Source organism: Peromyscus maniculatus, chromosome 5 (genome assembly GCF_049852395.1).
Source record: "Peromyscus maniculatus bairdii isolate BWxNUB_F1_BW_parent chromosome 5, HU_Pman_BW_mat_3.1, whole genome shotgun sequence".
In the NCBI taxonomy this organism is placed as follows: Eukaryota; Metazoa; Chordata; class Mammalia; order Rodentia; family Cricetidae; genus Peromyscus; species Peromyscus maniculatus.
Window position 1 is genome coordinate 14465561 of NC_134856.1, and position 26535 is coordinate 14492095.

At 42.4% G+C, this 26535-nt stretch overlaps 1 long non-coding RNA gene and 1 pseudogene across 1 annotated transcript; one reads left to right on the forward strand and one right to left on the reverse strand.

Annotated features, from left to right (window-relative positions):
- Positions 1 to 822: 822 nt before the first annotated feature.
- On the forward strand, positions 823 to 1571 carry LOC107402095 (uncharacterized). The gene is made up of 2 exons (XR_013051166.1): positions 823 to 954; positions 1040 to 1571. It is a non-coding gene; the product is annotated as an uncharacterized LOC107402095 (long non-coding RNA).
- A 22924-nt stretch (positions 1572 to 24495) lies between these two features.
- Positions 24496 to 25117, reverse strand: LOC102909356 (ferritin light chain 2-like; annotated as a pseudogene).
- Between the last annotated feature and the right edge of the window lie 1418 nt (positions 25118 to 26535).

Consider the following 26535-nt stretch of genomic DNA (forward strand, 5'->3'; position numbering starts at 1 on the left):
AGGTAGACTGTTCCATCTTTCTTTGCCTCTGTGTTTCCATCTGTTAAATACTTGAATAACTGAATAATAGAAACTACATGTCGGGGTTGTAAACCAGGTAAGGAATGTGAACTCCACTTGGCACCCAGCCCCACCCAGTGCCTTTTAGATCTTTCAATTACATGTTTGGGTAACCCTGGGAGTCCATGGTGCAGACGGTCTAGGATAGTTTCACTGCCTCCAGGCAGGGGGTCTGTGAGGCCCAGGAGTGGATGTGCCCCTGGGACCAGGAGGGAGGCACAGCTTGTTGCGTGGTAACTGCTTTCTCTGTCTGTGAAGGTGTAGGTTGGTGTTTACCTGTAACTAGGTGGTGGTGGAGGTGGTGGGAGATCTGCAAAGAAATTAAAGAGAATGGAAAGGGAGTGGTTTATTATAGAGCCTGAATTAACCAGGTTAGCTGCAAGGGCAGGGTTCCAAGTCCTGCCTACCTCACAGTGGTGGCCAGGGGGTGTCTCCTTGTGGCCATGGAAACCATGCCAGCTCTCTCTGCAACAGTGTTCTGGCCAAGGGTTATTTAGCTCTGGCTTCTGAGGCTCCCTCCAATACATGAACCTTACCGCTTTCTATAGGTCCAAGAGCACCAGATCCTCTGGGTCCCTGCGAGATGGGATGCCATTCCAGCAAGGTCTCCGAGGTGGTCGTGGAGTCCCAGAAACCCGGAGGTCACCCTGAGGGAGGAGAGCCAAAGGTGGATCCTGGCACCGAGGCAGCGGATGCTACGGACACCTCAATGAAGCAAGGCGCCCCTGAGTTGAAGAGCTGACCCTCTTTCTGGAGCGGACCCTCGCCTCTTCCCTGGAATTGCCTTTGACCTGTGAGGTCCCACTGTGAGGAGCTATCCTTGGAGGGTGGAGAAACCCCTGGTTAGGATATGACCTTCAGCAGGGCTTGCTCTCTGGCCTTGGGCAGATGAGGGTGAGGCTTTGATACAATTCTATTTCTCTAGCATCCAGCAAAGAGGACAAAAGATTGCTTCATTCTTCTTGGGCCTTTCCCACAGCTTCTGCAAAGAGAAAAACATGTGGATTGACTCTTCTGGTCCAGACGATATGCTTCTGGCTGTGACTGTCAGTCACAGGTCTGCCTCCCTTTCCCAGAACTCTGGAGGCTCCATAGCCACAACATCGATGGGGACTCCGGATCTTGGTTTGGTCTCAATCTCTTTTCCCTTTTTTCAACAGCCGACTGAACAGCCAGCATCTCTGACAGGAAGCTTTTGCATCTGGCTCTCTTCATGTTGTTTACATGAATAATTTAATATTTAACTTGCAGTATCATTAATGAATTATGGGAATGATCGGGATTGGACAGGAATTCCATGAATGGACGGCGACAGGGCCTTGGGCTCACAGCAAGTAGAGTACTGAGGGCCAGTGGGAGGGGAGGAGAGATTCAAGTTTCCAGTTATTAAGTCCCCGGAAATGCTCTCCTGCTAGCCTGGCTTCTCCTATCAAAAGTCTGTCAATTCGAACCCTCTAGCATCTAAACTGTCTGCGTCTAGCCTTCAAAAATATTTTGCTGTTTACTAACAATGAGTCTGCCAGCCTTTCTTTTTTTTCCCCCTGAATGCGTTTTGTTTTTCATGCAAACCCCAAAGCGTTTTCATTTGAAATCAAACAGACATGTTTGCAAATAAATGACGACACAACACATTTTAAAGGCAATACTGGGGCTGTGTGATGGCAGGATTGTCAGGGGAGGGTGGGGGCCCTTCTGTGGAGCAGGAGTAAGCCTTCCCTTTGTGGCAGCCTTCACACTGAGCGCTCTACAGGAATCTAGTCATCTAACCAGCATTCCCACCCCTATTTCATAGGTGAGAAAATTTAGGAACTTGTCTGAGTATGGCTAAGCAGGATGTGTGTGTGTGTGTGTGTGTGTGTGTGTGTGTGTGTGTGTGTGTGTGCACACGTGCATATGCATTCTGGAACTTGCCCTCTTTCTGAGTGTTGGAGTGACAGACATGTGCCACCATGCCCATCTGCAGACTAGACCTGAACCCCAGCTGTGTGACCTCAGCTCACACAGAATCCTAATAACGGCTACATATCTATGGTCTTTCTTGTGAATGAACTAAGAAAACTGAAATCTAACATTTAAATCAGTTTTTTCCCCATTTTCATGAATGTGTGTGTTGTGTACATGCATGCTTTTGCTGTTTGCACGTGTTTGGGTGAGCGCAAATGTGTCTGTCCATGTGCAGGTGGCAGCCGGAGGCTGATGTTGGGATTCATCCGGATCACTCTTCTACCCTATTCACTGAGGCAGGGTCTCTCAATCAAAGCCAGAGCTTGCTAATATGGCTAGTCTCATTACCAGCTTGCTCTGGGATTCCCATGTTTGTGATTTCCAAGGCTGGAATGATAGGCAGGCTGCCTGGTTCACCTAGGCAAACACTGGCTCTAGAGATCTGAACTCCAGTCTGATGTTTTGTGCCAACCCCTCATTCCAAATTTTTACTGGGACCATTCAGACTTACTGGCCTAGGAAAAGTGGGATGCTAACCCTTTGGGCTGGAGGGCCTGTTTTCACTCTGGTGGGACAGGAGATGAGGTGGGAGGCAGAAAGGAAGGGGAGACCTAGGTAGAAGCAGGAGAGAGCAGGAGGAAGAGGGGAAGAGAGGACAAAAAAACCCAAAACACTACTGGAAAACTACATTTTTTTTCTGAGACAGGGTTTCTCTGTGTAGCTTTGCATCTTTCCTGGAACTCGCTTTGTAGACCAGGCTGGCTTCACAGAGATCCGCCTGCCTCTGCCTCCTGAGTGCTGGGATTAAAGACATGCGCCACCACTGCCCGGCATCTGGAAAACTACTTTTGATCACAAAACCCTGACAAATTGACAGAATCTCTTGCTTTGCTGTAAATTATATCTATCTATCTATCTATCTATCTATCTATCTATCTATCTATCTATCTATATATACACACACACACTATATAAATATATATGTGTATATATACATTATATATAAATATATAATAAATACATACACACATATCTTACAACAAAGCAAAAATTCTATCACATTCTATTTTATTTATTATGTATTTATTGCTTATATATGTAATATATATTGAATTTATATGTAACATAACATAATATAATTATTCTAGTACATGCATTACATACACATATATTAAAGACATGGTCTTGCTATGTAGCCCGAGCTGCCCTCAGACTCATGGTCTTCCAAGTGCTGGGACCAGAGGTCTAAGCCACTATGTACAACTTCAATACGATGCTTTTAGGGAGAAGGAAAACCAGAAGTAAAGCAGTTCAGCCTAAAAATTAACCTTCACAATTCATTTTGATTCAAGAGAGTCTGGCCGCTTCCAAGCATGAAGACAGTAAGAGTGTAGGGACTGGTCTGCTCCGAGCCCTGCGCAGATGCAGAGCTAGCTGTGGGCCAGGAAACAGGCATGGGCTTGCAACTTGGGATCAGGAGAGTTAGGGCCTTTCTACAGCTTCCTGGGGACAGGCCAACCCCAGGGAACTGCTTTCAATTTTATTAAATGCGGGTTGACTTCTCTCCTCCCTCCTAATGGAAATTCACTGCGCAAGCAGGACCCGGTCCGGTAGGAAGCACGCTCAAAGGCCTTGCTCAGGACCGGGAGGGAAGAGTTCCCGGCCGGTGGTGAGGCAGGACGGGGCTTCTTTCTGTAGCTCCCAAAAGGGTTAGGGGGAGGAATCCGGCTCCAGGTCCTTAGGCGGTTTTTCTTCCTATTGGGATGGGTCAAAATGCTTCTTCCGTTAAATGCGAAGTCTCAAGGCTTAGGGAACAGGATTCCTCACCCACCCCCAACTGTGGCAGGCATGCCGCAATTTGCTGGGAAGTTCATCTGTGGCAGGAAAGCACCTGGTTTCTTTTAAAGGACATTCTAGTTGTTCCCTAGGGGCCCGGTGTCACTCATCTCTCCCGCAGAGGATCAGAAATGCTTCAGATGCCAGGGGCAAGATTGGCACAGGCTGTCTCTGACCTGAAGTCATTGTTCTAGCTCATTCTGCAGACGGCTGGAAGAGGAGGGGCTGAACTTGCCTGTCCTGTTGAACTGCCCATCCTTCCACGTGTTCATTTCTTATTTAAGCTTAGCTTTTGGAGCTGGAGAGCTGGCTCCAGGTCGATTCTCAGAACTCACGTGGTGGCTCACAACCATTTGTGGGTTTAGTTCCAGGGAATCCGATGCCCTCTTCTGGCCTACAACAGCATTGCATGGCCTACAAGGGCATTGCATGCATGCATGTGGTAGACTGATACACATACAGGCAAAACACCCATACACATAAAATAAAAACTAAAATAAAAGCTTTCAGTTCATTTAAAAAAACCTTATCATGTGTATGAGTGTAGACGAATTTCTAAACAGTCTTATTAAATAAGAAACATAGAGCCAAACACGGAGGTAATAGCCAAAGAGATCAGAGAACTAGGGAAGAGCCACGAATACCTTATCTTACCACCTTGCCACCATTGCTTTCCCAGAGACAGCTTCTTCCTGTCTGACTTGTGGGTTTTTTTTGTTTTTTTTTTTTTTTTCGAGACAGGGTTTCTCTGTGTAGCTTTGGCACTGAAGGGTTCACAACACGCCCCCACGCTCGGGCGTGTTTGCATAAGCCTGGCGGACACTTCCGCCTAGCCAGTTCCAGGTCAAGATAGCCATTTCCGGGTCAAGGCGTCTCGCGTGACTCGGATCTGTGATGTTTCATGGCAACGTAAGCGCGCAACGTGGCCATGTGATCTACGCACATGTGTGGAGTAGTGACATGACCTGGGCACGCCCAGCCTTTAAAAAATGAGTGCCATGTTCCTGGTTCCTCCTTCTTCTCCACACATGTGTCTCTTCCACAGGCCTGTGCACTCTCTGTCCCTTTATCTCTAATAAAACTCTTATTAGCGGATTCTGTTGTGTTTCGTGACATTTCCTTGCAGGGTAAGAACACAACGTGGCCAATTAACTAACAGGCACCTTTCCTGGAACTCACTCTGTAGCCCAGGCTGGCCTCGAACTCACAGAGATCCGCCTACCTCTGCCTCCCAAGTGCTGGGATTAAAGGCGTGCGCCACCACCGCCCGGCATGACTTGTGTTTTTATTGCCTTCCTGTTCTACCTTTTTATGGGCTCTAAGCCCAGCCACATGACTTCCTTGTCACTGCCTGTCTATACAGACCTCCAGGTCTCTATGGTTGGTACTGGGATTAAAGGCTCATATCACCACACTTGGCTGTGTCCTTGACCACACAGAGTCTCTGCCATGTGATCGGATTAAGGGCGTGTGCTACCACCGCCTGACTTCTGTTAATGGCTATGTAACCTTGCTATGTGGCCTCTGATCTCCAGGCAAACTTTATTTGTTAACATACAAGTAAAATCACATTTCAGCACAATTAAAATATCACCACAGATGAGTAGTTTTCCTACATGCATGTATATATACCATGTATGTGCTAGGTGCCTGTGGAGGCCAAAAGAAGGCATCAGGTCCCCTGGTTGTGAGTTGCCTTGTGGGTTCTGGGAATCAAATCCCATCATCTGGAAGAGCAGCCAGTGCTCTTAACCACTGAAAGATCTCTCCAGTCCCTCATCAAGTTTTCTTCAAGCAGAATCTGTCTTTTTTTGGGTTTTAAGATATAGGCCTGGAAGTCCTGGAACTCACTATGTAGCCCAGGCTGGCCTCAGATTCACAGAGATCTCCAGCTTCTGCCTCCTGAGCTTTGAGGTTAAAGGTGTGTGCCTCAGTACCTGGCAAGTCCAAAAGGAACATGAATATTGGAGAGTTCCCAGAAAACGGGGTTTTCAAGTTAGAGGTGGGTGGAGACTTGCCCATTAAGAGATGCATATGAACCTCATTTGAGACTTTTTCAAGGAAGGCAGCTCCGTTCTTGGCTCTGGAGGAGTCTTAACACCATGCTCCCCCACCCCCAACTCCTGACCTTAGGGCTGCCTCGGGATACTCACCACAAAGGATGTTGCTAGCCTGTAGGCTGGTCCTTTTGTTGCTAAGGACAGTCACCTATGCTGCTTGTACTGTTGGGATCACAATACCTGATGGAAGCAACTTCAGGGAAGAAAGGTTTGCCTGGGGTCTTGGTTTTGAAGGCTTTAGTCCATCATGGCAGGGAAGGCGTGGGAGCGTGGCTCCAACCACTGGTGTTCGTGTGAGCATGTGCTAGATGCTGTTCATGTCATAGCAGCCTAGGACCAGGGCCACGTACAACCGTCACAGGCCTAGCTCTAGGGTGTGGGTAGTGTTGATTGCTAACTTGACAGAATTTGGAATCATCTGGGAGATGGGCCTTTGGGCATGCCTATGAGGAATTATCTTGATTGTATTAATTTTGTTGGGAAGATCCTCCCACTGTGAGTGGCACCATTCCCTTGGCTGGGATCCTAGGCAAAAAAGTGAACAAGGGGCGCCAAGCGTAGGACTATGCGTGCATTACTCTGTTCTGTACTGTGGATGTGACATGAGCAACCGCTTCAAGCTCCTGTTGTCTTGACTTCTCCACCATGATGGACTGTGCCCTCGGTCTGTGAGACAGAGTAAACACTTTCCCCTTAGGTTGCTTTCGCCGTGGTATTTCATCCCAGCGGCAGGAAAAGAACACCCGGCGACACACTTCTACCTGTAGGCCACACCTCCTAGCGAAACACTGTAATTATGTGGCGCAATGTTAAGCGGTGCTGTTTACCGTTCGAGAAAAGCCACAAGCCACAACAAAACCTACTATAAGAGTTTATTAAGAGAAGGAGCAGAGGGGGGTGCTTAGGCCTATGGGAGATTGTGCTGGGAGAGAGAGGGGGGAGGAGTATGTGGCTCACTTTTTTTTAAAATTTTATTTATTATGCATGCAGTGTTCTGCCTGCATATTATGCCTACAGGTCAGAAGAGGGCACCAGATCTCATTACAGATGGTTGTAAATCACCATGTGGTTGCTGGGAATTGAACTCAGGATCTCTGGAAGAGAACTCAGGATCACTGAGCCATCTCTCCAGCCCCGTGGCTCACTCATTTTTTATATGTTCCCCTCGCACATGAGCATATGGGCTTACATAGCTACGCCATGCATGCACATAGATTGCGTGATCAAGCTGCATGCAAATTACATAGGACATAAGGCCCTGGAATGACAAAGCGTCTTGCCAGCACATGCACAGTCATAAGCGTGTGTCATGAGGGAGTCGTGAGGGAGTGGCCAGGAATTCCAACACACACTTCTGCCTATAGGCTGCACCTCCTAAAGGTCTCTCCCCATGTCCTTTTCTGTCTTACAGCCTCTGAACACCATCACTAAACAGGGGACACATTGAAACAGGAGCCTGTGGACATCATTTCAGATTCAAACCGTAACAGAAACATGCAAGAAAGCAGTCCAAATCCGTGAGGTATTCTGACTTGATTTCAGGTGCCCCGGAATAAATCTTGCTCATTAGAATTCTACTTAGTGGCAATCTTTTCAGCCAGTTCAATTAGCACAAAATGTATGACCTTGAACTGAGCATAGTCAGAAATGTGGCTTCCTTTTTCTATATGAAGGTGTATAATTTGCCCCAACATAAGCCTTTTGCTTTCTTATTTGGACAGGTGTCACTTTGAGAATTATTTCCAGCATGTTCCTTCCTTGCTGTAAACAGTAACCCTTTCTTTTATCCCCCGGTTGTGCTGACTGGCTTTGCACTAACCAAGGGACCAGTTCATTGTATTCAGTTTCATGGTGCCACTTTCATGCATTCATCCCATCTTGAGGCCGTCATCCTTATGGAGAAATACAGGCCAGTGTATAATTCAACCCTGTGTGTAAGGGTGTGGGGGTCTGGTTGTGTTGAGGAGGAATGGAGAATAATGAGGGCAGGCTCTTTTAAGAGTGCCTTCCTTTATGCCCATTGTGGGCTCTGGCCAACTCTTTCCTGTCCATCCTGTCCCACACCTGACACATAGTGTGTGAGTGAAAAAGGACACTCTTTCCCACTATATCCATCTGAGGTCTGGGACTTGGAAAATTTGATGGACAAAGGACAGGTTAGCATGAGAAGCATCATGGAAGCTTAGCGCAGTGCATGTGCTATGCATCCACAGGGGCGTGTGCTCACGGATGGATAGCTCCAGGGGTGGGGAGGATTGGGGTTGATGCACCACCTTAGCAAAATAATTACTAATAAATTTCAGGGCAATGAGAAGACAAAAGGACCCCAAAATATTTGAAAGCAGAGTCTCCCTGGGTGGCTTAGTCTGCTCTTGAAACTAATGCTCCTCTGGCCTCATGCTCTGACTTTACAGGTGTGCACCACTATGCTTAGATCAGAGATTTTGAATTTGTAGAACAGTGATTCTCAACCTGTGGGTCATGACCCCTTTCACAGGGGTCACCAAGACCATCAGAAAACACAGATAGTTACATTCATAACAGTAGTAAAATTAGAGTTATGAAGTAGCAACAAAATAACTTTATGGTTGGGGTCACCACAACATGAGGAACTGTATTAAAGGGTTGCAGCATTAGGAAGGTTGAGAAACAGTGATTTAACAACAAACTGTGAGAAAGTGAATGTATGGGGGAGGTTAATGGAAGGGGAGAGCCAGTCAGTAGGTGTGTTAGTTACCCTCCGTCACTAAGATCAACATATCTAACATCAATTTAAGGAACACAGGGTTTATTTGGGTTCAGAGTTTGAGAGGCTGAGTCCCTCACCCCAAAATAAATTTGCCACATGGACAAATTGTCTGCTGTGTGAGTAACTTGCCACTGTTCCGAACCCACATGGCATGTCTCACCCACTGTGGGGCACCTTGGCTCAACCTGCCAAGGCCTCCCAGGAGCCGTATCCTTACAAGAGGCTCAGTGTGTATTTATCAGCACTGGCAAGGTCTAGGCTCATCCCTAGTACCACATAAAGGAATATGGGAATTTTGGTGACCATACTGTCATATTGCAGCATGAAGGTGTTTTTTTTTTTTTTAATGTTCCAATACCCATTACAGTATATTCAGGATTTGCCAACAGAGGATGTTCAAAGCAACTGTAATGCACTTAAATTCCACAGCCTCAGAAACAGTACCTAGAATTTCCACAAAATAGAAAAAACTTTAAGTCGTTTCTGTCTGGTATGGACATATTAAACAGGATCCATTTCAATTCTGGGCTTCCCAACACGTCAAAATTCCTTCCTGGGATTGGTGGTGTAGCTCAGTGGTAGAGTGCTTGCCTGAATGTAGTTGTGGATTTATTTCTCAGGAACACACACACACCGTACACACACACACACACACACACACACACACACACACACACGCACACGCACACGCACACGCACACGCACACGCACATACACACGCACACACACACACACACACACACACACACACACACACACACACACACCACACATTTTGGTCCTCTCTAGTTTTTTTCACACCGAGAACTGCCAATGATCATCTTATCAAATCCTCTCTTACTTTTTTTTTTTTTTTTTTTTTGAGATAAGGTCTGGAATTCCCTGTGTAGACCATTTGGCCTTGAACTCATAGAGATGCACCTGCCTCTGCCTTCTGAGTGCTAGGATTACAGGCGTGCATGACCACACCCAGCTCAAGTTTTCTTTTTTAACCTCTAGCCCCTGTGGCCTTTCCATCTCCCCCCCCCCCCACACTTCTGATTCTCTATTAATTAGAATTCTTACCTTGCCATTAAAAATGTTTGTTTGGCTCAGTACGTAGTTTTCGTAACAGAAAGTTTATTTATACACCCATCAAGTAAGACTCTAATCTTTCTTCTTCTGTTTTGCAGGATCATTTGCATGACTCTGTTATTTTATTTTATTGACCCTCTTATCTTACAAACAAAACAAAACACAGAAAACTAACCAGCCAACAAAACAATAAAAACTGGAACCAGACTAGCAAAGGAAGAACTCCCCGACCCTGGCCCCACCCGCCTCCCTGAGTCCTGGGGGTGTTCAGACATTGAAACCCTTATTCCTCTAACACAATTATACCATTACTTTTGGTCCAAGATTTCTTTTTCTTTTCCATTTTATTCACAGGCCTGAATCACTAGGTCTAGTTTAATTGTTCTTTTCTTAATTTGTTTTTGTTATTATTATTATTTTTAAAAGATTTATTATTTATTATGTATACAGCATGTATGACTGCAGGCCAGAAGAGGGCACCAGATCTCATTACAGAGGGTTGTGAGCCACCATGTGGTTGCTGGGAATTGAACTCAGGACCTCTGGAAGAGCAGTCAGTGCTCTTAACCTCTGAGCCATCTCTCCAGCCCTGTTTTTGTTATTATTTTTGAGACAGGGTCTCAGTATGTAGCCCTGGCAGTCCTGGAATTCTCTATGTAGACCAGGCTGGCCTTGGACTCACAGAGTTCTACCCATCTCTGCCTCCCAAGGGATGGGATTAAAGGTTTGGGTCACTATGCCCAGCTTACAATAAACACACACACACACACACACACACACACACACACACACACACACACACACATATTTTTTATTTTGTGTATATGTATGTTTGCCTGCATGTATGTATTTGTACCACTGTGTGCCTGGTGCCCATGGAGCAGAAGAGGGAATCAGATTCCTCCCTGAACCTGGAACTACAGATGGTTGTGAGTTACTGACATGTGGGTGCTGGGAATCAAATTTGAGTCCTCTGTAAAAGCACCCAGCACTCTTAATAGCCGAGGCACCTTCCCAGACCCCTAACATACAAAATTTAAAAAAATGTTTATTATTATTGTGTGTCTGTGCATGTGTGTAGGCACAGACATTCTATAATATTCATGTGGTAGTTGGAAGACAACCTTCAGGAGTTGGTTCTTCCCTTCCACCATGAGTTTGAGCTGGGGATCAAACTCAGGTTTGTCAGGCTTGTATGACAAGGGCTTTTATGCCCTTTTACCTACCGAGCCATCTTGTTGACCCCCAAAATCTGTTTAATTGACACTGAGCAATTGCACATATTTATTGGTTTCAGTGTGATATTTCTACACGTTGTGTTAATTTTTCCAGGGAAGACATGAACAAATGTCTATGCATTCCAGACAGGGCAACAGTTATGGAACAGAGAAACTGTTCCCTGAAGTTTCAGTCGGTGAGCCAATGAGTTGAACTGGGATTACCCATAGAAGCATGGGCAAATTACTCGTGGCTTTACCACTGAAGAAAATTGCTCCTAGGGGGCGGGGGGAGGGGTAGAGAGAGCAAGGGAATCTGTGGCTATTATGTGGAACTGAATAGTATTGTAAAATAAATAATAATAATAATAATAAAAAAGAAAAGAAAATTGCTCCTTCCCAGAGCAGTCATTAACCAGTAAGTCTTTGGAGAGAGACAGGACTTCATGTGTCCATTGTTGCTTCACAGACAGCTTGCAAGTCACCTAGTGGGCCTCTTGTGACTTGCCTAGTGATCCCTTCCTTCCCTGCTTGAGGGAATGTTAATGGGTTCAATCTTGTGAGGGTCTCATGTAGGCAATTACAGTAGCCGCAGTTTCAGGATGCCACATCAGAGTTCAACAATACTCCACCCCTTCTTCCAGCTCTTACATTCTGTCCACCCCCTCCTGTAATGTCCCCTGAACCTTAGAAGGGGTTGTATAAGTGTCCTGTTTAGGTCTGAGATTTCGACAGTCATTAATTTTCAGCATTTTGAGTAGTTGGGAATCTCTGCAGTAACCATCACTCACTGTGAAAAGAAGCTTCCTTGGTCCAGGCTGACAAATATTTAGAAGGCAATTTGCCAGGCATATCATATCTATTTAGCAAAATAGAACAGGAGTAGCTTCCTCACTAGGATCTATGACCTTCCTGGCCTTGGGCTTTTTACTAGACTTATGGTACTAGATATGAACTTCTTACTGTTGGGCAGGCTTTAAATGTAGTCAGAAAGTAACTAGTTGTACCTATGCCAGGCATGCCACTATTACACCAGCAGGTATGTCTTTCTGGTTTGATGATAGTGTAGCACCGAAAGTTCTCATTCTAGAGTCTAAAATGCGTTCCAGTAATACAAAAAACTAGCCAACAGTGAGGAGCTTTCATGCCAGTCAAGGCTTGATTTCTCCATATCCTGAAATCAAAGCATGGTGTCTCCAGCGATTGAGTCAAGTTCAAGCAGACGATAAACAGCAGTGGCAATAGCCTGCATTATTTTGGGAATATCAGGGACCTTCCTGGCCAACAACTCAGAAGAGAGGTAGCCCACCCATAGCCTTGGGATTCTCTGGCATCTTTTGTCATCCCAACTCCAGTTGCATCTGTGTGTCTTTATGTCGTAATCCTTCCCTTCTGTGGACAGATTCTTTGTCGTTCTGGGCAGAGAGCTCACCTTTAGTTGCATGCCTTATCTCTAGGGCAAGGGTTGTGAACTGATACCACAGGAGCTTATGATCTCATTCTGTACACACTACTTCCAGGGACTTGAACATATTCCTGGTTTGTCAGCTATTTGGTAGACTCCATTTATCAGGGAGGCTTGGCACTCTATGCCAGCCATTCTGGAAGTCTCTTCATGGAACATTTTTTTTTTTTTTTGTCCATATCAGGTAGAGTGTGACTGTTCCTACAGCAAGAGGTCATGACAATCCATACTACATGGGGAAGGATGGCCATTACAGCAGAGATGATGTAAGCTTTCTCCACAAACTCAACTTTGGTTCCATTGGTCCCTGTATGGGTGCCAGATATCACAGTAACGTGACCTGGGGAGACAAAAGTAATATTTATTCACCCTAGACAGGATACCGATGGTAAACTAGAGGGAAAGATTCCACCAATTAGTTTAATTGGGGTTCCTTATGGAATCATGACTCTGATGGCTAGTTTTAGCTGTCACCTTGATGCACATGGGGTGAGAGAGACTCAGCTGAGGAATTGCGTACAGCAGATTGATCTGTGACATCTGTGAGGGCATTTCCTTGGTTGCTAATAGTTGCAGGAAGGACCAGTCACTGTGGGCAGTACCACCCTCAGGTAGTACTATCCTTAGACAGGTAGGCATGTGCTGTACAGGACCGGGAGGTCACTGACAGCAAGCCAGTAAGTAGCATTTCTTTGTTGATCTTGGCTTTGAAGCTGCTTCCTTGATCTCCTGCCTCAAGGAACTCAAGTTCTGTCTTGGCTTCCCTTAATGATGGAGTTACAACCCATAAAGTGTTCTATTACAGCAACAGAACGTGACTAGAACATTGGGTAATGGAGCATGGTTAACTTACAGGTGACGTTGCCACCAAAGAAAAATCCTTCCCTCAATACCATTAACTCCTGATATGCCTTGGGAGGGGCAGGGTGCAGCTCCTGAGCTGCCCAGTGAGCGCCCTGCTCCCCTCCACAAGGGAATGTTAACGGGCTGAATCTTGTCAGGGTCTTCTGCAGGTACTTAAAACTCCTGTGATTTCAAGTTCTGGCCATGTCACTTCTGGAGAACAGAGTTCCTTAACACATGCATTCAGTGTATGATGACCAGATTAAGTTCATTTTTATATCTATCCTAACATTTCTTCCTGTCTTCTAAACAATTGCAATTGAAAGCAATGCACATGCATGTGCGCATGCACACACTCCCCCCTCCCCGCATAGTCCATCTGTGGTGGTTTAAATGAGAATGTCTCCTATAGTCTGAGGTGTTTGAGCACTTTTTCCCCGGTTGGTGGCGCTGTTTGAGGAGGTTAGGCGGTGTGGCCTTGCTGGAGAAAGGACTTCACTAGGGGTGGGCTTTGAGCGTTCATAACCTTCCCAAGCTTCCAGTTCACTCGTTCTGCTTTGTGCGTGCTGCTAATGATGTGCTCTCTCAGTTTCCTGATGCCCGCTGACACACTGTCCTCATAATGACACACTCACAGGGCTGGAGAGAGGGCTCAGGGGTGAAGACCGCTTTCTGCTCTTGGACACCATGGCATCTCACAACCATCCCTAACTTCAGTAACAGGGCATCTGACATCCGTTTCTGGCTTCTGTGGGCACCAGGCATACATGTGGTACATATACATACACACACACAGGTAAAACACTCATATACCTAAAATGCAAATACATATATCTTTAAAGCAATACATCTCCCCCGTCACACACAAAAGGATGGACTCTGATCCCTCTGGAAACATAAGCCCCCCTCAAAACTCTTCTTCCATAAGCCGTAATTAAAGGGACCTGTGTACTTCGGGGTTGCTCCCTCTGGACCATGGATTAGTCACAGACCACACCCAAAGCCCAATTTCCAAGCACAAGCCAAACACAAAGAGATCCTTTATTAAGCAAGGCAAAGAGACGAGGTGACTGAATTGGGCAGAAACAGCAGCAAATAGCTTTGCAAGTATCAATTTTAGGAGGGAAAAGGGGATTAGAATGAGCCAGGACATGTTGGTAAGTACTGATTAGGTATTTTAATTAGGGTAGTCAAAATAATGAATTTTGATTGCTTGACTTTGATGTTTTGATAGTTGGACCTTGGTGGTCAGTCTCAGGAATGAATCAGTGACCAAATAAGAGACTGGACCTTGCTGGGCGGTGGTGGCGCACGCCTTGAATCCCAGAACTAGGGAGGCAGAGGCAGGTGGATCTCTGTGAGTTGGAGGCCAGCCTGGTCTACAAAGCAAGTTCCAGGAAAGGTGCAAAGCTACACAGAGAAACCCTGTCTCGAAAAACCAAGAGAGAGAGAGAGAGAGAGAGAGAGAGAGAGAGAGAGAGAGAGAGAGAGAGAGAGAGAGAGAGACACACGGGACCTTGGTGACTAGCTTTAGGAATGTAATCTAATGGTTTAGCAGAGGAGAAAAGATAAAAAGCAAAGCCTGTTGGCAACATGTTTGCCATGCTTTGGCCTGCTAGAGCCCTTCATTGACCATGATGTTTTAATCACAACAACCAAAAAGTAACCAATATAGTCATACATCACGTATACTTTCTCTCAAGCTTTCTCTCTCACCCTCCCTTCAATGATAAAAAATAAAAATCCAAAACCCAAACCAAAAATCTCCTGTTATTGTGGAAATGAAGGAAATTTCTATGACATTGTGATTAGAGACAATATTTAGAGGACCCGGATGTATGCTGATTACAGCCTGTTTCAAAAACACTAATTATAATTTGGTTATCTGTTTGAAAGTAGACAAAATAATTGTTTTCAAATATTTGAATCATACCCCTATAGAAATACATTAGGCTTAATGTATAACATCTCTGGGTTGAAAACCAAAAATAATGAGTAGAAAGGTAGATACAGAAAGGCAAATTTCAATTAAATATGAAGAACTTTCTAAATATTGAAAGATATTTAATACTGAAAACTGTTTTGAGAAACAGTGAGTTTCTTATTTTGAGTATATTTAAATATTTGAGAGTGCATGAGGGCTTTTCTTTTTCTTTTCTTTTCTGTTTTTGGCCAGGGTAGTGTGGATTTGGCTAGATTGGAAGTTGGGTACACTAATGCATAAGAACCTGTATTCAGCCTGGAGGTGGTGGCACATGCCTTTAATCTCAGTATTCAGGAGGCCAAGGCAGGTGGATCCCTGTGAGTTTGAGGACAGACTGGTCCACAGAGCAAGTTCCAGGACAGCCAGGGCTGCACAGAGAAACCTTGTCTCAAAAAAACCAAAACCAGGGCCTGGAGAGATGGCTCAGTGGTTAAGAACACTTGCTGCTCTTCCAAAGGTCCTGAGTTCAATTCCCAGCAACCACATGGTGGCTCACAACCATCTGTAATGAGATCTGGTGCCCTCTTCTGGCCTGCAGGAATACATGCAGACAAAACACTGTATACATAATAAATAAATAAATAAATAAATAAATAAATAAATAAATAAATAAATCTTTAAAAAAAAAAAAACCAAAAAAACCAAACCAAAACAAGAAAGAACCTGTATTCAAACCATGGCTTGCCTCTTTGTAGAGGAGGATACAAGAATTTGTGTCTATTCTCCATGGTTCTTAGTGGGGGATTCTCTGTTACAAAAGACAGATCAACAAAGAAAAGCAAATTAGCTTATTAACAGTATCCCTCCTGCACGCATGGAAGGACACTCAAGGAAGTCTTAGAGTAAAATCATACGGTAAATACCAAAGGGATAGTGTAAACTTCAAGGCTGAGCACCTTTGTTTGCTGGAGCAGAGGAAGGGTGTGGAGAAAGGCTGGTTATGGGGAGGTAACAGGAAAAGAGGGCAGATAGAGCAGTTTGCTGGGTGGATTTAAGCCAAGTGTTCGTTATTGCTGAGTCTTGGCTGAACAGCCCTCCCTTCTTCCTCATGCAGAAATGAAGAACCCTCACCCAGGCAGGCTTCCGCTGTGCCGCAGTCTATCAATGTCTCTCACGGCAGGGGGACCTCTGTCCTTGTTTTCAGAGCTGTCTGCTGTGTCCCCAGAGAATGCTTATGTCAAACGGGTGTATTTGGAGTAGCATACTGTGGTCTCCTACTTTCGTATTTCAGGGTGCTTGATCACTACTTAGCATCCCTATTGCTTTGGAGGAAGTATTTGATATTGAGGTTCCTTTTATCATTTTATTAAAAAATAAAACTCAGGGATAAATATTGGGGGATAAACCTGAGAGATCCACAGGGTGACCAAGACACAATCCTTCCCCTCGCCACTTCCCTGATCAAAAAGACTACACAACCCCTCAACCGCTCATCTTCCTTCTCTGTGTCTCCTTTTATCTCCCTCTGGAAAACTCTTTCACCCTAGCCAGCCGAATGTGGGCTCTGCTCTCCAAACCAAGGTCGGACTTTATTTATTGGTGGGTCTTGAAACAATCAACACAAACAGATCTCCCCCAACATTTCCCCCATTTTGTCTAAATAAAAAGAAAGGGTTTTAACTTTAACAAAGTAAAACTATATACAATAAGAACAATTATCAGTCATTGAAAAAATGGAAATATGTTAACTTTAACAAATGAAACTATGTACAATAAGAATAATTATCAAGTAAGAATTACATTCACAATGTCCAGTCCAATTGAATTTGGCAAAATCAGAGAAAATATTCCATTATTTATTCTTTTTGATGAGTTCAAAGTTTTGTACCTAATTTACTTTCTACCATGACTAAGGAAAACTCTAATTCTAACTATCTAGTCATCAACCCCATCAAAGACCTGAGAGGGATATAATATTACCTGGGTAAGCAGGAAGTGTAGAGCAAGAAACTTTCAAAACTATGAGAAATGACAGACACAGCTAGCTGCCTCAACAGTAACCCAAAGTTTCTCTGTAACACTGGGACATCCATCTTTGGCTTACGGGTCTAGAATATCTGACAGACTTTTCTGTTAAGCATGAATTTTGAAGGACTGTCCCATCTTGTTTTGGCAAAATCTGGCAGTTGCCTTCTTTTGTGTTCTGCTTGTCCAGTTTAGATAGCATACTGTCAGCAATTGAGGCAAGGGTGGTTTCTTGTTCAGTGGCTAACTTTGCCACAAAGAAAGTAAACTCCATATGGAGGTTTTTTGATGCCTGTCATCCTCTTTTGTAGTAAATTGGTGCTGACAGGAGCAGATGTGTCTGTCTTACAGTCATGAGAAGTCCTGTGTTAGTAAAACATCTTATATGTCATATTCTGTAGGTCTTTGAAGTGTTTGAAGACCATCTATCTTCATTTAAACTATGCCTCTGATTGACCTTGAAAATATACTTAACATGACTATAAGTTTGGTTGTTATAGATAATTAACTACTAATCTATGTTTCTTTAGTTTCCTAAATAGCTTTCAAGGACTAGAACTGCACATTACATTTTTAAATGAGTTGCATAGGTACAATACCTTAAACAAGAAATACAAAAATATAATACAGTATAACAAAGTTAATCTTAAATTTGTATCAACATACAAAAATAGCTTAAACAAGAATAGAAACATGGGCCGGGCGGTGGTGGCGCACGCCTTTAATCCCAGCACTCGGGAGGCAGAGGCAGGCGGATCTCTGTGAGTTCGAGGCCAGCCTGGGCTACCAAGTGAGTTCCAGGAAAAGGCGCAAAGCTACACAGAGAAACCCTGTCTCGAAAAACCAAAAAAAAAAAAAAAAAAAAAAAAAAAAAGAATAGAAACATGGGCTGGAGAGATGGCTCAGAGGTTAGGAGCACTGGCTGCTCTTCCAGAGGTCTTGAGTTCAGTTCCCAGCAACCACATGGTGGCTCATAACCATCTATAATGAGATCTAGTGCCCTCTTCTGACCTGCAGGGATACATGCAGACAGAACACTGAATACATAATAAATAAATCTTAAAAAAAAAAAAAAAGAGTAGAGACACATGTATACTAAAAAAAAAAAAAAAAAAAAAAGTAGAGACACATGTAACAAAAATAACCCTAAATTTGTATCAATATATAAAATTATCTTAAATAAGAATAGAAACATTTATAGAGTATGATGTAACAAAAATAACCTTAAATTTGCATCAATATACAAAAATCCATACCAATGTAAAATATTTGAGATTTAGTTACTTCTTAGTTTAAAGTAGATTCAATAATCTGCCCTTTTATCTTATCATTCTTACACCCCCTCCCATTTTTTTCTTTTCAAAAAGAGATCCTGAACCTAACCTAACTTGCTTAGTTTCCTCCCTGACCATGACCAGTAACAACTTGTAATTGATCCCCTTAAATGATGATAAACTTCCATAAACCCATCTACTGACCAAAAACCATCCATCCCACCTCTTGGGAATGTGGGCATTGTGTTCTTAAAATTACTTCCTGTTTTCTGGGGGCAAAGGCTTCTTTAGGAGATCCTAAGAAAATTAAGGTAATGGTCAAGTCCTGGGGGGGCTGGTTGTTGTCTAGTCTCAGTGTGATGGGATAATGCAAGACTTATGTGAAGTCTTGGCTGGAGTAGTCTATGAGGCTGGACCATCTTAGCTAACCATCTTGAAATTGTCCTGATAAGTTTGTAGTCCAAAGCTAATCTTTGGATGGTGTTTGTCAGCTTAGTGGCATTACCACAATCCATAATTGTCATTGTGGGGCTCCATCATCTTTTGGGAGACTTCAAAGGTCATTGTTAGGAATGTTCATGGTTCAATGCAGAAAACTTAAACATTTTAAATGTCATATGCAGCAGATCTCAGAGGGGTTAAAGGACCATAATCTATTAAACACACCTGGGATACACAGGCTTAATTTCTAATTACCTGCTTCAGTCTCAAGCTTGAAATCACATACAGGAAGCTAGATGAAGCCTAAATCTAAAATTAGTTAGTTCTCTGTATGGCCATTAGTACCACAACAGAAAGTTTAAATATATATACACATATTAATCTTATACATTTTGAGATAATATTTATACCTTAAGATTTTTTTTTACCCTGAGACAGGGTTTCTCTGTGTAGCTTTGCACCTTTCCTGGAACTAGCTTTGTAGACCAGGCTAGCCTCTAACTCACAGAGATTTGCTTGCCTCTGTCTCCCAAGTGCTGGGATTCAAGGCGTGCGCCACCACCGCCCAGCCCTTCAGAGTCAAAATAAGTCCAAGAGATTATGAAATTAGTGACAATAGAACAGTCCCTTAATTTTGGTTTTCTTCTGTCCCATACCAGGTGGCTTTTCTGACATGAGACAGAGATTTTTGGATTTTCCTTTAACAAACATGCTTGGGTTTACAAAAGGAGAAAGCCACACTCCAACTCCAAAGCCAGCTTTAATTTTTAATTGAATTGGGTCTACAAAAAACCATTTATTTGCCTTATATGTCTGTGGAGAACAGTAGAAACAAATACTTGGGAATATCTATAAAATTTTATCCTGTTGGAATGTGCTATACTATTCGGTCAGTTTACTCTTTTTCTTGAGACATTTTCTCTGGACGATTCAGCTGTCTCATTTGTCCAGTCATCTTCAGATTTCTTAGCTGAATGCCTTCATTCTCCTGGAAAGACAAAAACAAAACCCTGCCCCAATTGTAACTTTGGGGAGTTTCCCTTTTTGGCAGGTTATATCTGATCAAATGAAAGGCATTTGTTAGTCTTATAAGTTAGTTTAGATTGAGTGGCCATGCTGTTTGATGAATTATTGCCTCTTCTAATTAAGAGGTCTCTCCAGTTTGAATCTAATCTTTATCAATTTTGATGGTATTCATAGCTTTTCTTCTCCTGTGGAAACAAAAGCAAAACCTCTTCTCCAATGTAACATGTAGCTAGAGTTTTCCTGCTTTGCCCACAGTCAGGACAAATCTTTGTCACCCGCCAGTCCCACAGCCGCTCAGACCCAACCAAGTAAACACAGAGACTTATATTGCTTACAAACTGTATGGCCGTGGCAGGCTTCTTGCTAACTGTTCTTTTATCTTAAATTAATCCATTTCCATAAATCTATACCTTGCCACGTGGCTAGTGGCTTACCGGCGTCTTCACATGCTGCTGGTCATGGCGGCGGCTGCAGTGTCTCTCTGCCTCAGCCTTCCGCTTCCCAGAATTCTCTCTTCTTGTCCCACCTACTTCCTGCCTGGCCACTGGCCAACCAGTGTTTTATTTATTGACCAATCAGAGCAATTTGACATACAGACCGTCCCACAGCAGTAACATATATCCTGGTTTCCATTCTGAGGTCAAAAGGCTGATTTAATTCTGTAGTTTTTCCTACTATCCAATGTCTCTCTGCAGCTGTTATTCCTTTCTCATTAGCATTTAAAAAATTTAAAGTTAATTAAAACATTGTATAATCTATCTCTGGGGGGTCTTTATTACTCCTTTCTGTTTATTAAGCATATCTTTTAAAGTGTGATTAGACATTTCTATAACTGCTTGTACTATAGGATTGGGTGGTATATCTATAATATGCTTTATGTTGTAATATGTAAAAAACTGTTCCATTTTACTAGAGCCATATGCTGGAGCCTTCAGATTTCTGAAGTCTTAATTTGTATGGGTATTCCCATAATTTGTATGTCAGTCTTAATTTGTATGGGTATTCCCATAATGGCCACAACTTCTAATAAATGTGTAATTACAAAATCAGCCTTTTCAGAACTCAAAGCAATTGCCCATTGAAATCTTGAATATGTCTCTACGGTATGGTGTATATACTTTAATTTTCCAAACTCCACGAAATGAAACATATACATTTGCTAAATTTCATTCCTTTGAGTACTCTTTGGGTAGTTGTGGAGGCCCAGTTGCGAGACCAGCTCCCACATTTTATGACAGGGTATTCTTGAGGAGTAAGGGATAAGAGATATTAGATAGAAGGATAGAGGGGAGAGAGACAGAAAGAAACACAGGATAGCCTTGGGAGGACCTGGATCATTACCCACTGGCCCCTTCTGTCTCTTCTAAAAGGCTTTTTTATAGGAACACCAAGGGGTAGAACAAAAGACTTCTCCCGAGCACAGCCAAGTGCAGACCCTTTCCAATCACCTGGTAACTACACACGTGATCAAGCAATCCTCTAATGCAGCCTTGCTGGGTAAAGCAAGCTCAGATCTCACTAGGAAACCTTTGTGGGCCTCCACAGGTAGTGGAGTTTGGTTATACAAAGAACAAGTAGGATAGTTCCTTATAATTTCCTTGGCTTGTTGTCAAATGATAGAAAGATCTTTCTTCAAACCTTTGCTATTAACATGGTGTTTCTTATGAAATCCTGAGGCTTCTAGCACATTTCCTACCAATAGCCGATCAATTTCATCATTACTTTGTGCTAGAGGGCCTGGTAGACCTGTATGGGATCTGATATGTGTTATATACAAGGGACAATCTTTATTTCTGATTATTTTTCATAATTGAATAAATAACAAAGTTAATTCTGAATCATCTGGAATAAGTTCAGTGGTTTCAATATTTAAAACAACTCTTTCTGCATATTGAGAGGCAGTAACCATATTAACAGGTTCTAGAAAATCTAATAATACTGTGAGAATAGCATATAATTCTGACTTTTGAACAGAATCATAAGGGCTTTGAGCCATCTCACTTAAATTTCATGACATATAATCTGCCTTTCCTGATTTATTTGCATCAGTATATAATGTAGGGGCTCCAGAAATTGGTGTTCCCCATACAATGTGAGGAAGAATCCAATTCATTCTTTTTATAAACTGATGTCTTTTGCTTTTGGGATGTTTGTTGATAATCTCTCCCCAAAAATTACTGCAAGCTCTTTGCCAGTGTTCCTTTTCTGTTCATAATGAGGCAATTTCAGCATTAGTAAAAAGACTACAATTTAAGCTGGGTCTATTCCTGCTAATTGAAAAAGTTTTAATTTTCCTTTCATAACCAATTCAGAAACCTTTTCTATATAGGTCTTTAATTTTTTTACTCTGTCATTGTTAGAAATATCCATTCTAAGATATTATTGTCTCTCTGCATAAGAATTCTTGTGGAAGACTGTGTAGAAGGTAAAATAACCCGAATACAATCAAGCTCTGGATCCAGACAATCCACATGTGCATCCTGTAATTTCCTTCCTATTAAAGTCAATTTTTTCTCAGTCTCAGCTGATCATTTTCTTGGACTATTTAAGTCCTTATCACCTTGTAAGGTTTGAAATAAATTACTTAGTTCCTGAGTAGTCAATCCAGTTGTGGGCCATAGCCAATTAATATCTTCCAGCAATTTTTGAAAATTATTAAGTTCATAATGATCTCCCCTAATTTGTACTTTCTGTGATTGATTTTTTTGTAAACATATCTTATATCCTAGGTAATTAATAGAAGCTCCTTTTTGTATTTTTCAGGAGTAATTTGTAACCTCCAAGAAGGCAACATTTTCTTTACCTCTTCAAACATTTTTTTTCTAAGGAATTAGTCTGAATCAGCTAGTAAGGTATCATCTATATAATGATAAATTAAAGATTGAGGAAACTGTTTATGAATTATTTCCAATGGCTGTTGTACAAAATATTGACACAAGGTGGGACTGTTTAACATCCCTTGTGGAAGAATTTTCCACTGACACCTTTTAACTGGCTGGGAATTATTATAAGTAGGCAATGTGAAGTCAAATTTTTCTTTATCCTGTTTTTGTAAAGGTATAGTAAAAAAAGCACTTTAAAATCAATCACTACAATAGACCATCCTCTAGGTAATAGAGAAGGCAAGAATTCCAGACTTTATAAAGCTCATTGGTTGAATCATCTTTTTTATGGCTCTTAAATCTGTTAACATTCTCCATTTTCCAGTGTGTGTGTGTGTGTGTGTGTGTGTGTGTGTGTGTGTGTGTGTGTAATATAGGAGAATTCCAAGACTGGTCAATTCTATATGTTGAGCATTTAGCTGCTCCTGTACCAGCTGTTCTAATGTCTATAATTTTTTTTTATGTCAAAGGCCACTGTTCCACCCACACAGATTTGTCAGTTAACCATTTTAAAGGGCTGTTGGTACCTTTGAAAGATCAGCAGCTGTCATGTCCTGCTTATGTACAACCTGAATGGTCAGTAATTACTCTTGATAATACCTCTTAATGTTTTTCTCAGAAGCATACATTAGTTTATGGTTTGTTTCTGCAATTGGATGAATGTTAATCTGGGTTTTTCATTGCTGTAACAAATCATGTTTCCATACATTCGTTGCTATGTTAGTCATATATGGCTTTAATTTTCCTGTCTGTCCTTCTGGCCCTATACACTTGATACACCTTGTACTTTATTTTATCTTTGATGAAGTTCCAATCCCTAGAAGCAGAATATTTACCTCCTGAAGAGGCCAATCTGGGTGCCAAGATTTTGGTGAAATTATTGTTACATCCACGCCTATGTCTAGTAAACCTTCAATTCTTCAATTACAATGCCATTTATTTGTATTTTTAGGTTTGATTTTTCATCATTTATAGAAGTTTGCCAAAATATTTGTTTAATGGTCTCTCCTGAAAATTTTGTTTATCTACTGAAGCTGTTCTGTGATCCAGAGAAGTATGGTTTTTCACAACAGGCATTAAGTCTTTTAATTGCTCTGTGGAGTAGTTTCCCCAATGGTGACAGGAAATGATGGAACCAAATTTGACATGGAGGGGCCTGTGAGAGGACCCCTAAGGCATTACTTAATGGCAAAGGGTTTCCTTACCTGTTTCATGTTGATCTACATTCATTAGTCTAATGCCAGTATTTGTCATATCGTCTGCATATTCCAGCAGGCTGGGGCCTTCTATTTGGATTATCTTCAGAAAAAAACATTGTTTCTAGGAATGTCTTGCCCACAACTCCTTTTCAGATGACTTGGTTTACCAAAACTAAAATATCTAACCTTTTCATTTTTCTTAAAATTTTTAAAAATCACTTCTATCCAAGTATGAGCCAATATCAGCTATATTTCTAATCCATTCATCTATTGGTGCTGATCTTGTCTTTAAAGGCCTAACTGTCCTTTTGCATTCTGAATTAGCATTTTCAAAAACCAAAGATTCAATTAATATTTGTTTAACTTCTAGATCTGGTATCATTCTATTTACAGCTGAAGTCAATTTTTTTTTCCTATTTCAAAATGCTTTATTTTCACTTGGTCCCAAGACTTGGGAGGGGCTCCAGAGTGGTTACAAAGCTGCCTAGAGGTTCAGGTGAAGGTCCTGAGGCTGGCTGGTGCAGAGCAGAGGAGGGAGCCCCTTGGAAGGTGAAGCCTCCTAGTCATGCTTGAGAGTGAGCCTCTCGAAGAGGTACTCGCCCAGAGATGGTGGGAGCACACCAATCTGTACTGGCTGCGGCCCAGCCATCCTGCAGAGGTTGGTCAGGTGGTTGCCCATCTTCTTGATGAGCTTCACCTCCTCATCCAGGAAGTGGTTTTCCAGGAAGTCACAGAGATTAGGATCTGTGCAAGCAGAAGCCAGGGCATGAAGATCCAAGAGGGCTTGGTTCAGGTTCTTCTCCAAGCTAAGGCAGCTTCCATGGCCTCTGGGATTTACCCCACTCATTTTGAGATGGCTTCTGCACATCCTGGAATAGTGCGTTAGTTCTGTGTTTGTTCTGCATCTTGAGCAGCGCCCTCACGCTTCTCCTCACCAATTTGTGAAGAAGTGGCCTACACCCTCCAGAGCCACATCATCCCGATCAAAATAGTAGCCCAAAGAGAGGTAGGTGTAGGAGGTCCGCAGTGCAAGTTGACCAGGCGGTTCACTGCAGCCTCCACTATGGTGGAATAATTCTGAAGGACCTGGGAGCTCATGGCTGATAGGCAGTATGGAGCTAACTGCGAAGAGACGGTCCTAGGAGCCGAAGGCTGCGAGGAGATGGTCCTAGAGGCTGCGACTAGAGACACAGAGAGGCAGCTGGAACCTAATAAAGGGAGTCCCCGGGTCTGCTCCGTCCAAACACTGTTGAAGCAAGACACAGACACGGGATCTCTGGGTGCTGAAGTCAATTTTTTAAAAACAATTTATTTATCTTTATTTTATGTGCATTAGTGTTTTACCTGCATGTAGGTCTGTGTGAGGGTGTCAGGTCTTAGAGTTACAGACAGTTGTTAGCTGCCATGTGGGTGCTGGGAATTGAACCAGAGTCCTCGGGTAGAGCAGTTGGTGCTCTTAACCACTGAGCCATCACTCCAGCCCCCTCTTTTTTTCATTTTCATTTTCAGAAACCAAAGATTCAATTAATATTTGTTTGCCTTATAGATCTGATATTATTCTATTTATCAATAGCTGAAGTCAAGTTTTGTAAAAAAAAAAAAAAAAAAAAAAATCAGTGAAGGCTTCTTTTGGGCCTTGTATAATTTTAGTAGATGACTCAGTCCTCTTTCCTGATTCTTCAGCCCTGTCCCAAATATTCAATGCTGCTATATGGTAGCGTTGTGTGATCATCAAATGTAATCTGTCTTTGCAAATCAGTATACTGGTTTTGACTGAGAAAATGTTCTTGGGAAATTTCAATACCTCTAGCCCTATTTCATTGTTCTATGATTCTAGCTTCCTCTTTCTACCATGTTTTCCACTGTAACTGAGGACCAGTTTCCAATATTGCTGTAGTTGAATCTTTCCAGTTTTGTAGAATAATTCTGTTTCAAGTTGCCCATGAATTTAGCATCTACTTCACAAAAGGTGAGCACATACCATATGAAACTACTGCTTCCTTAAACCTCTTCAAATCTAACATTTGTACAGGGGCCCAGTTAACTTCTGAATAGTCTTGAAGGTGCATATCATCTGGTGGTCATTCTTGAATGGTAAATGGATAAATTAAGTTTTTAAAAAATAACCCTGGGCTGCTCCTCATCAGTTTCATAATGAAATGGTGTAGTAGATTCTGCTCTAAATTCCTTTCTCTGTGTGTGACTATTTTTCTTAGTTTCATTAGTAGGGCTTTCTAAGGATTCTATCTAATCACATTTTTTTAATTTGACATTAATATTAAACCACTTTTTAAAGAATAAAACATGAATTATCAAACTGATAATGATTACAATCTATATTATGTCAATCCCAGCTAAGTTGATTATCCCTTCATTTAATTTTTCCATTTTCAAACCATCCATCGTGGAACCATACAGAGACCTAACTCCCTGCATTGTAATTTTATTTATTCCCCATTCTTTTTTTTTTTTTTTTTGACAGGGTCTCATATGGCCTCATATTCCCTATGTGGTTG